Raw genomic sequence first — 12,687 nt, 5'->3', positions numbered from 1 at the left:
TAGTCCTTGAAAATCAATTCCAAAAGTACAGTGATGTCAATACCAAACAAAATTATTACTATTATATAACTTCCACCTTTTATATGCAAAAGTTGGGTCCCTAGTTCTAAAAATAGACCTTTTAAGCAGTATTTTAAACATTTTATGAATTTATCTCATGCTGCAAACTTGCTCCTTTTTCCCCTCAGTATTCCAGAAGACTAAATGAGTAGAATTTAAACATTGAAGGGGAGAAGAGGGGGACTGGTGTGCTCCCACACACTGGACACAGCGTAAAGGTATGTGGCACACCTCCTGGGTGTGAGTGGGGCACAACTCCAAGGGGGATCTCACCTAACAAAGACAGACATTGTAACCTGATCAATTGTATGACCCTCATATTAATCTGAAATTAAAAAATAATAATAATTTAAACATTGAATGAAACAGGTTATTCCAGAATCTCTTCTGTGGCTTTTTAGTAAAGTTAGTAAATGTGATCTTGCAATGCCAGAGCAAGCTGTTTGGAGCATCACAGGAGGTGGTAGTAAGTCGTAGGCTTACTTGTTCCTACATCTCTGTAAAGGACATCCTTGGTGTCTGTACCCATTTTAATTTCCCCTCTCCGACAACTTCAGATAATTCTCTTGTATCATCTGTGGTTTGCTGATGGGAGTGATTTTATCCACCCTAAGTCAATTTTCATTCCCACTTACAATCTTACGTTAGCTAGAACTACCCATATATTAGCCTTTCATTATAAAATAATGCCCTGCTTTCAGACTCCTGCTCTATTTTGGTACATCCTTTTAAAGTAAAATACATGCCATTAAAATGCATTGAGTCAGATTTTCAGACTCATTATGATGCTCATTGTTGACACAATAGTCCTTCAGATACACAACAATCTGTCATAAAAGACCCACACTTAGATGGAGGACAAAAGTGTTTTGCAAAGCCTGTCTTCTCAATGCAGTTGCTGTCAAAGACACATATTAATATCATCCTAGTTAAAGAGCATTTATTCTAAAAAGTGCAGGCCATTTAAATAGAAAATGACTTCATGAGCTATTTCTGCAAATTCAGTGACTTCTGAGAACACAGTGTCGTTAGACGCTCAGTGGCAGAAATGGGAAGCAGGAAGTGCAGAATCCCCAGTCCCCACGGGGAGCAGATTCTCTGCTCCATCTGACAGCAGCACGGATCCTCAAAGTCCTTCATTTTCCATTCTCTGCCATCATCCATGAGCATTTCAGATTTCAAATTATGCTGCAGATTTCATTTCAGATTTAAGTGAATCCTTTTCTTGTGTTAGTACAAAAGAAACAGCGTAGATAAAAATGCTCCAGGTTCAAAATACCGAAGCTAGGTCATTTGTTATAAAAATAAGCCTTAACATAAAAATGTGTTTTCCCCCTCAAAAGCGCTAAAACTAACATCTAAAATAGAGGGTGACACAGAGTGAGGTCATACTTTATTCTTACAGAGTGAGGTCATATTTTATTTTTAACCATGCTTGACAGACTTAGAACACAAAGCCAATATTCTGAACAATTACGTAAAAGGCCAGGTTGAGGCTACACCAGGTAAATCGAGAAAAGAGGAAGCACAAAGTACACTTCAAAACTTCACTCCTGTAACATTGGATTTGCTGTGCTACCATTTTAAAAAGTCTGATTCCTCTCTCTCTCGAACACAAATTAGGAGGCTCAATTCTTTTAAGGGCCTATTTTTATATTTAGATTTAAAGAGCTAGAAAGAACTTTAGAGAAAAACCAAAGTCCAACCAAGTTAAGTGGTTTGCCTAAGATCACACAGCATGTTAAAGACAAAGGAGAAACCAGACTTTGTGTTTCCATTTGCCCGATTAAGAGATTTCCATGTTATATGATCCTGTTTCCTGTCTTGAAGAAGAATATACAACAACAGGTGGTCAGAATCACCTATAAAAAGAAGAAATACTAAACTAAATGTGGTGCCAGGCACAGTGGTTCCTGTCTATAATCTCAGCACTTGGGGAGGATGAGGCAGAAGGATCTTTTGTCTCTATGAAAAATGAGAAAAACTAGCTAGGTGTAGTGGTGCACACCTGTAGTCCCAGCTATTGGAGTGGCTGAGTTGGGGGAATCACTTGAGCCCAGGAGTTCAAGAATGCAGTGAACTATGATCACTCGCTACACTCCAGTCTGGGTGACACAGCAAAGTCTTGTCTCTAAAAAAGAAAAAAGTGAACTGTGGTCTGAAGGTAGGATGTTTGCTCTGTGCCTAGAACATTAGCTTTGAGTTACGTCCCCTAAAATGGTGTGTAAGTTATACTCCAATGAAACTGAACCTGTTTGTTATCCCATTCACAATAACATCACCATGTATAAAATGTGTATTTAGTAATTAACGAAATAGATGCAGGGTCTATACAAAACTTTATTTGAAGAACACTAAACAATATCATAAAGAGTGACATTAATTGCTATTGGATGAGAACCATGAATAATGTAAAAGTAGCAAGTGTCCCAAACAGGTCTCATGTCATCTAATTCAAAATCACAAGAAAATCCCTGTTGACCCTTAACAAGAATGAGAATAACAAGAGTGAGAAAGCATTTGGAAGACTGAAGTGGGTGGGGGGGAAGCCGACAAATTTTGTTTAGGTTATAACAATTTTTTAAAGAAAGTATTGACACTATATATTAAAACCTGTGAATTTTCAAGGCCTAAAATATTGCTGTACTGGCACAAGATTAGGAAGCAGCTCAAGAGAGCATAGAAACTTCATATATAGAAGATCTTACTAGATGAGACCGGTGTCATTCAAATCACAGAGGGAAGAACTAATCAATTTCTAAGACAGTTGGTGACCATTAAAAAAATGTTAGCTCGCTACTCCAAGAAACAGAGCAACATGGAATCTATGTAAATCAAAGAGTAAAAAGTAAAAGAAATGAAACAATGGGAGAAAAAATGGGCACACACCCAATAATTTTGAAATGGAAAAGGACTTTATAATAACAAAGACAGAATCTATGAACAAAAAGATTAATCAATCTGACTGTATGAAAATGTATAAAAATCTATATATCAGAAATTTTTTAATCCCATACTCACAGGATGTGGGGTAAACTGTTGCAACATGATTAACGAAATGATACAGTAGTTGGTATATAAATATTATGTATAGTTAAGAATAAAAAGAACAGGCTCAGCGCCTGTGGCTCAAACTGCTAAGGCGCCAGCCACATACACCTGAGCTGGAGGGTTCGAATCCAGCCTAGGCCGCCAAACAACAATGACGGCTGCAACCAAAAAATAGCCAGGCATTGTGGCGGGCGCCTGTAGTCCCAGCTACTTGGGATGCGGAGGCAGGAGAATTGCTTAAGCCCAGGAGTGGGAGGTTGCTGTGAGCTGTGATGCCACAGCACTCTACCCAGGGTGACAGCTTGAAGCTCTGTCTCAAAAAAAAAGAATAAAAAGAACAAGAAGAAAAATATACAAAGAATATGTCTCATCACTGAAAGACTAATGAGCAGTAAATAGGAAAAAATGCTCAAGTGCAGAGGTAATCAGAAAAATGCTAATTAAAACAATTTAATGTCATTCTCATCAACAAACTCGCGAAAAGATTTTCACAGACAATATCCAGTATTGGTGAGGGCACAGAATAAATCAGGATGCCCATACTCAGCTTATGGGAGTGCAAATCAGTGTCAACATTTTGAAGGGATGTAAGATTGCTATAAAAATACATGCTCATTGACCCAGTAATTTCACTATAGGAATTTATCCTAAAGAAATAATCAGGGTGTATAAAAGATACATTTATAAGTCTATTCATTACAGCATCACTTACAGAGTAAAAATTTTGAAAAAGAAAATAACAACTTAATGTTTAACAAGAGGGAATTAAACAGCAACTAAGATTTGTTCATGGAAGAAGCCTCACTGCTTTAAGAAACTGGTCACCATGAACGGCTAAAAAAAGAAGTATGGAACTCATCCGTTTATAATTAAAATTATATTTTAATTTGTATAAATCCATACTGATATTGAGCACACAGAAATATTAACTACATCTCTCTCTGGGGTGTGGGATTATCAGTGCTATTAATTACCTTCCTTTGGTTTCTTCTAAATATCCAAATTTTCCATAATTATCAGGAATTAATTTTTCAAAAAGTAATCAGTCTAATGGAACTGATTTCTAATGAAATATACTAATATATTAAGGCAAAATTAAAATCCTTTAGGCTTGGCACCCTTAGCTCAGTGGTAAGGGTGCTGACCAAATACACCAGGACTGGTGGGTTCAAACCTGGCCCGGGCCTGCCAAACAACAAGGACAACTGTAACAACAACAAAATAGCCAGGTGTCATGGCAGGCACCTGCAGTCCCAGCTACTTAGGAGGCTGAGGCAAGAGAATCACTTAAGCCCAAGAGTTTAAGGTTGCTGTGAGCTGTGATGCTGTAGCACTCTACCGAGGACAACAAAGTGAGAATCTCTCAGAAAAAAAAAAAAAAAAACTTTAATATATTAATACATTAAAATGTGACCAACTGTTTAAAGTTTCAACTGAAAGATATTAAGGACTTCAGAGTAAAAGGAAAAGTCAAACCAAAGGTGCTCTCTCTTTTTTTTCCTCTTAGATCTATTCAAAACTCTTTATAATGGAAAATGTCAATCCTAAACAAAAGAAGAAAGGAAAGTGAAATGAACTCCCCTTGACCCATCATCTAGCTTCAACACTCACCAACTGGAAGCAAACTCCAGACATCACATCATTGTATTCATAAATATTTTAGTATGTATCTCTAAAAGACAGGCAATCTTTTTGCTGTTATTTAAACATATGCAAAATAACACTATTGCATTTAAGAATAAATCAGAATATACAACCTCTTGACATCATCAAATATCCAGACGGTATTCAAATTATCCTAAGCATCTGAAAAATGTTTTGTTTTAGTTCACAGTTAATACGTCCAAATCGGTATCCAAGTATTTCTGTAAATCTCTTTCGATCTACAGGTTCCCTTCCATCTCTTTTTCCCCTTCTAGTAATTTCTTTGTTGAACTAATCTAAGTTGTTTGTCCTGTAGAGTTTCCCAGGATCTGGATTTGATTGTGGGTAGCTTTTTCCTCTGGCTTCTCATTTCCTGAAAACACGCTAGTCAGGTCTAGAAGCTTAGTCACATCAGGTTGGTTGGTTTGTGTGTTTATTTGTTTGACAAGTCTACGAAATGGTGATATTTGATGGATGTGTTACTTAGTTCAATGTAAACATTTCACATTGTATACTAAGCAGTACCCTGAACCCTATAAATGCATCAATGTACAGAGTTATGATTTAATAAAAAATAATTTTTAAAAAATGGTGATATTATGATTATGTCCTTCCAGGAATCTTGTCTCTTTTTCTCTTTTCATACATTTAACATGTAGTGATAATTATTGCCTAGATATATAACCTATTAAGGTTTGAAAAAATGGTGGTATCCTGTCCCTCCCTTTCACATATTAGCTGGAACACTTTTTTTAAAATTATTTCTCTTTATAATTTATTATTTTTTGGCCGGAGCTGGGTTTGAACCCTCCACCTCCAGCATATGGGACTGGTACCCTACCTTTTTGAGCCACAGGCCGCCCCTAGCTGGAACACTTTTACAGAGAAACTTCTCTTCCTGTGCCATTTGGTTGCTTTAAGACCTGAGTTAGATAGCAAAATAAGAATAAATGTTTCATTCTTTCTCTTTATGTTTGCAAAGTAATGAGGTAGTTCTTAGCACAAAGTAATCCTTATGAAGTGCAAATTTAAGTCTATACAACCTTTAAAAGGCAAGTCACTGCTCTTAAGCTAAGACACTGCATCTATAATGAGGTCTGCTGGGCCATGAATCATCTACCCCTGCCCTGTGTCTCCAGGATCTTTTCTGAAAGTCTCCGTGGTCCAGCACACCATGTTCTCTCCCACCACACAGCCTTTGCACAGCTGTTCCCTCAGCCTGAGATGATCTCCCAGATCCCCTACCTGCTGCCTCTACTTAATTCCAGTTCAACCTACAGGTGTTACCTTAAAATGCCACTTTCTTTAAGAAGCCTTCCCAGCCTCCCCAATCTGGGTCAGGCTTATTTGCCATGTGCCCTTTAAGTTCAAAGCACTTGTCTCAATTTGTAACCGAACACTACTTTGTGTGATGCCTTAATTACTGTCTGTCCCTCACTCCCCACCCTGGAAGTCTGTTGGAGTAGGTGCCCTGTCTGTTTAGGGAGACACTGACCCAGCCCTAGCACCCAGCTCTGGGCCAGGAACATTATAGCTTCTTGGGAATTACATATGAAAGAAAGAAGGAAGGAGTGACTGTGTGTCTGGGTTCTAACATTTGCTTATTCTCATTCATTCAAAAGGCATTTACAGACTAGAACAGCCAAGTTGTATTGGGCATCATGCCAGGGCTGAGAATTTAAGAGTTGAGGACAGTCTCATCTTGACTCTGTGAACAGAGTCAAAAGACAATTCCAAGACAATGTTTATGGTTCCGTGGTACAGGGAGAAGCAGAGGGATTGATACCTGAGCGGAGAAGTGACAACAGAACACATTTCAGTTACAGCCTTGTCCCTGTTGGGAAGAAGGGGTAGGAGATGGCCTTTTAATGAATCAATCCAACCGGAGCTAGAATGCCATGGCCTCTGCCTAGCTTGCACTTTGAGAAGTGATCCTCCTGCCTCAGCTTCCCAACTGGCTGGGACTACAGAGAAGCTGGGACTATACAGACAGCCATACCTGGCTAATTTTTTCTATTTTTAGTAGAGAAGAGGGTCTCACTTTTGCTCTGATTGTCTCAAACTCCTAAACTCAAGCAATGCATCCACCTCAGCCTCTCAGAGTGGCCGGATTACAGGTCTGAGCCACTATGCCTGGCCTCAAAAAGATTTTTTTTTAAAGACATTCAGTTCAATTCAAGCAAGTTTCCCATCCCATAATCCAAAAGTTTAAACCTTGTTCCCAAAACATGCATTCTAAGAAGCCGTTAATGACTCAATTCTTGGGCCATATACATACAACACTGATTAAGATCTTAAGACAGTAGAGCCTCCATAAATTGATCACCCAAGGGACTGTAACAAACTGGTCAAAATATGGAAGTCATCAACATATCCTTATGTTGTACTGATACGTACTTGAGGTGCATGTCTGGTCTATGACCATTAGGTCAATTTAAATGAAAGAGGTAGGCTGGGAGCAATGGCTCACACCTAAAATTCTAACATCCTGGGAGGGTGAAGCAGGTGGATCATCTGAGCTCAGGAGTTCAAGAACAGCCTGAGCAAAAGTGAGACCCCACCTCTTTGAAAAATAAAAATAAAACAACTACCTGGGCATAGTAGTCCAAACCTTTACTTCCAGCTACTCAGGAGGCTGAGGCAAGAGAATTCCCAAACCCAGGAGTTAAGAATTAGGAATTAGTTGCTGTGAGTTATGATGCCACACCACTCAACCCAGGGGGACAGAGTACGACTGTTACATTAATAATAATAATAATTAATTAAACAGCAGGGTGGTCAACAGAGGGAGGTGATCAGCTGCAGAGGTTCTACTATATTTTAAACTACTGCCTTCACAGAGCTAGAGGAAAACATACACAAACTTTCCCAGTGATTCAAACCAAAGAATTGCTAAGTAACTACTAGTAGCACAAAACATAACCAAGTATCATAAATCATCAACATAAGCTCCTGGGTATAACAAGTCATTTCATTAGCACAGATATTCTTCTTGCTGAAATCCAGCTTCACTGGAATTCAGAGTTACGATTACAGAGCTATGATTAAATCAGTAGAAGAGTTCTATAATCTGTTTCTTCCATGATACTTAAAACATTAACAGTAGGGATGCCTTATATATCTTGATATCCATGGTTTTTGTGTCACTACCTGGCATGGAACAAGAACTCAGCAATAATAGAACAAATGAATGAGTGATTTCCGGTAGAAGAGTTTTAAATAATGCAGAAAAGATGACAGATATAAATAGGGTGACCATAAATTAATCATCCAGACAGGGACACTTCTGAAAGTGAGCAAGGATTCTATTAGTAAGTAGAAACCTGGATTGTCCAAAACAAACCAACCTTTCACCCTAGCAGTGAGGTGCAAAAAGATCAATTCATTATTTATCTGCTCAAGCCTTAAAAGACTTGGAGGACATATAGGATGGGTCGGTGGACGTCATGACTTTAAACAACTTCACAAATGAGGGCACCGGAATGATCAAAACAGATAAGACACTAAAATTCGGGTGGCACCTGTGGCTCAAAAGGGTAGGGTACCAGCCCCATATGTGGGAGGTGGCGGGTTCAAACCCACCCCTGGCCAAAAGAAAAAAAGAATTTATAAAGATAGTAAAATTCACTCGTCTTCAGAGAAACTTAAAATACAATCACAATGAGATTCCACTACCGCATTTAAAAATTGATGCAATCAAGTATTAGCATACCTGTGGCATCAACCAGATGTGGCATCATCTACAAGACGTTTGAGGTTGCACTCTGTCTCAAAAAAACAACAATAATAAATTGAGACATTAAATAAAAGTAGCATAGGAAAAATTAACCCTGTATCTCAATACCCTATATCCATGTGCAACTTTTATTCATCAATTAAATTATTTTAAAAAAAATGTTGACAGTAGCACTATTCCTAACAGTCAAAGCCAGAAAGCACTCCTAACATCTAGGATAGTTAAATAAAGAAACACAACATGGCATATTCAATAACCTACTGCTAAACTTAGCAACACGGCTGAATCTCACACACAAAGTGTTGATCTGAAGAAGCCAACCCCAATGCCAATGCCTTGCATACTGTGTGATTCCAGTTATATAAATGGAAAACAGTATAAAACTTCTATCTGTGATGATAAAAGTCTTCATGGGAGTTACCCTTGGGAAAAGCAGAAAATGAGAGGGACAGAAGGGGAACTACCAACATTCCAGATTGAAGGAGTTCACTCAGTGATAATTCACTGAATTGTATACTTAAGGTTGACATACTTTTCTTTATGTGTATTAAGCCTAATAAAAAGTTTATGAGAAAATATACCCAAGAAGTGATATTCTCATGCTTTCTTTTGCACCCAAGAATTATTAGCTCAACAGACACACTGAAAAAAATCACTCCGTTGACCTCAGAACCATCTGGAACAGCTGATATGACAAATATTCGGTAAATGTTTAATGATGATGATGGTGCTCTTTATAACTACTGATCCAACATGTCCTAATTAAAATGTTTTCTTTTCTTCTGTTTTTAAGCACTATTCTGTTCAATATCAGGCCAATAAAACTACCAGAAAATAAGGAGTGATGTGTCAAGTTTGACCCACTGATGAGCACTACCAAAGAACTTCAAAATTTGCAAACCCTAAAAAACCAATTTCCAGACCATAGCACAGAACATCTAAGAGAACATCAAAACATTGAAAAACACTGAAAATTCTGGCTTCTTACATAGTTAAGACCATTCAGGAAAATGAGAAAAAAAGATACAAAGGTTAACATCAAGGAACAAGTGCAACCATTTATTCAGGCTGAAATGCATCCACCTCCCCACTTAGAATGGGACTATATTCAGAGAGACTTTTTTGTTTGGAGTTTTTGGCCAGGGCTGGGTTTGAACCCTCCACCTCTGGCATATAGGACTGGCGTCCTACTCCTCTGAGCCACAGGCACCACCCCTATGTGGAGAGACTTTCAAGAGGTAATTAAGTTAAAATGAGGCCTTCAGGGTCGTTGTTAACTCAATATGACAGGTATCTTTATGAGAAGAAGAAATAAGGACACAGATATACAAAGAAAGACCATATGAAGACACAGAGAGAAGATGGCCTTCTACAAGCCAAGAGGAAAGGCCTGGAGAAGACCCTTCCCTTGAGGCCCCAAGAGGAAACCGACCTTGGTGACACTTTGCTCTTAGACCTCTAGTACACAGAACTGTGAGAAAATTAATTGATGCCGTTTAAGCCCACCAATCTGTAAGTTTTTGTTACAGCAGCCCCAACAAACCATGGAAAATTAAGAAACTTCCGTGCACTTGTTCATGACCTGCTGTTCCACCTGTCAGGTGTGTGACTCAGAACGTAAGCTCCTCTGAGGGCGGGTATGCCCCTGCTGAATTACTCCGTTCCCTTTATCAAGCCTTCTCCTGCAGGTATATGCTTAATACATGCGGGGGGTTGTCTGAAACCCTAATTTATATTCCTCTCTCAAGGGTCACTTCTGCTGCATTCTCTCTTTGCATCCACGTGACTCAGGAACCAGAGAAATGAAAAGGTCTTCTTGCCTCTGGAAACAACGGGCAGGAATGGGGGTCAGGAAAACACAAAGAGTGCTTCTTTCCAGAAGATAAATGAATAGAGGTTTCACCTTCCCATCCAAAAGAGAAAATGAAAAAGGGGTAGGGGGGCACAAAGACACTGCTCTACTGTTTCTTTTCTGCCTTTGTGACTCCCCCCCCTTTTTCTCTCTTTGCTAGAGGTGGAGAGAGAATGCTGTTCTGAGGAGTATTAAAGCTCTGACTTACCCTTTTATAAATATCATTTATCTGCACAGTAGGGCCATGATCCTTGTCCCACTGTGATTTTACTGAGCATCTCTAGTCATCTAGCTGCAGTCATCAAAATGCAGTAAATCGCTCCTAAAACATACATCTGGCTACACATAGTATAGAATTAACTCAGCTGCACCTGTAGCAGACCTTCCCGAAATCATTTACAAGAATTTGTCAGGATTCACCTTTTGATAAAACATAAATTTGTCTAAATCTAAAACACTTTAAAGATGTCCAGAGGTCTATTTTTTTATTACACTAAAGCTGTATCAGCAAGTTGATGGAGGCAAAATAAAAAATATACTGACACTGGAACAGCGACTACTCTGAGGCACTGAATCTTCAGTGTTAAGAAACAGACACTTGCCATTTCAGCACGGGGAGACGTGACTCACCACCAACTGCATCTTCCTTGGTGAGTCCAAGAAATGGGCAGGCCCTGTAACTAACCAGAGGCCCATAGAGGTCCCTCCACGCACCCAATATTGGTCTGACAAACGAGGATTCTATGTGGCAACATTTTAATGTCTTCACAGACACATGCTTTTAATATTCAATAGTCACCATCTGCAGAATGGGAGGACATCAGACATTCCTAGATCCCATCCCATACAACCCTGAAGAATCCAAATTGCCTACTAGTAAGAGCTTTCCATGTTGGAAGCATTTAATGCACATTCCATGATTTCAAACACTGACCAAGAGCCCTCACACTCATGTTGTCCTTTCTTAAAACAGAGTGGGGTGGGGTTAAAAAAAAAAAAAAAACCTTAACTTGACCAATGTGTTTTGCAAATTCAATTATGTATAAGCAAATATTAATCAAAATTAACAGTACTCTTGCTACAGAATTTCTATTTCAGGAACACAGACTGTCTGAGCCAGATGACAACAGTATTACAGACAGAGCTGTCTTCAAGAAGCTAGGATCTTCTTGAAGGCAATACTGTGCCTTGTGGCATCTCTTCTACACATCCAGGAAAACCTAATAATTCAGAGAGTCTGCATGCTTATATTGCATGCCAGTGGTAACTGCAAGAAACTTTAGCAGAGCAGAATACACATGATATTTACAGAGCAGTTACCATTGCTCAGACATCCTATTGCAAGTTCCTGGTGCTCAAAAATGTAGGTACCCGACCACTTCTTCATGATAAAAAGAAGAAGAACCAAGCCTTACACAATAATTTCAATTTTACTTATCTGATAAATTCCTTAAAATCGATGCCACTTTCCGTTGGATGATTATCCACATCAGAAAGGCAAGTAAGGGGCACTGTCTGCACAGTAGGGTAAGGTTCTGTGCAAGCCCTACAACTTGTCCGTCAGGCCAGTCATTCAGGCATGGTGGAAAGAGCCTTCTTCTCTCTCCCAATCCAAGAACCTGCTCTGGAATGAACATCTTGTAGAGTGTCAAGCAATATGAATATCAACAGAAATGCTTTTACAGCTCATAGCCAATAGATAAACTGGCCTGTGACTCTTGTCAAAGAAAAATGTTTAAAATTCTGTGTTAAATATCTTTGTCCACCCTACTGGCAGGGCTTTTGAATCAAGCTTTTAAAAGAAGGCAAATAAAGCTTTGTTGGCTCAATAAAGGCAGCTGCCCAGGGCTCTATATGCACAGCTATTCTTGAGAATGGACCCTTGCTAACTTATTAAACAAACCAAGTATCTCTAAACTAACAAAACATTGATATTAATCATCATCATCTAGTTTAAAACAATGAATCTCAAATCCATGATCAGAAAACAAAAGCAAAAAACTGTCTAGAAAATTAACAAAGATAACAGCTCCTCATTAGTCATGAAGGAAATTATCTTATCCCAGAATTTCCTGCCAACCCATGAGTAGAATAATATTTCACATAATATTTCCTAGGTTCACAAATATTAACTAGACCTGCCTCTTGGCTTTTTTTTTTAACCAAATGATTAATAGAGCTCAGGTCCAAGGAGGAATATTATTCTATTCCCAGCCATCATCACTACAAAACTGTAACAAAAGTTAAAAAAATCCAATCAAAAGAATAAAAGTGGTTCACACCAATTAGGGTCTTTTTTATAAACAAAATAAAGGAAAAAGCAGATTCTTTTTTTTTTTTTTTT

The sequence above is a fragment of the Otolemur garnettii genome, unplaced genomic scaffold, assembly GCF_000181295.1.
Source record: "Otolemur garnettii isolate 467f Iridium unplaced genomic scaffold, OtoGar3 scaffold00026, whole genome shotgun sequence".
NCBI classification, from domain to species: domain Eukaryota; kingdom Metazoa; phylum Chordata; class Mammalia; order Primates; family Galagidae; genus Otolemur; species Otolemur garnettii.
Note: the sequence above shows the minus strand (reverse complement) of the source record.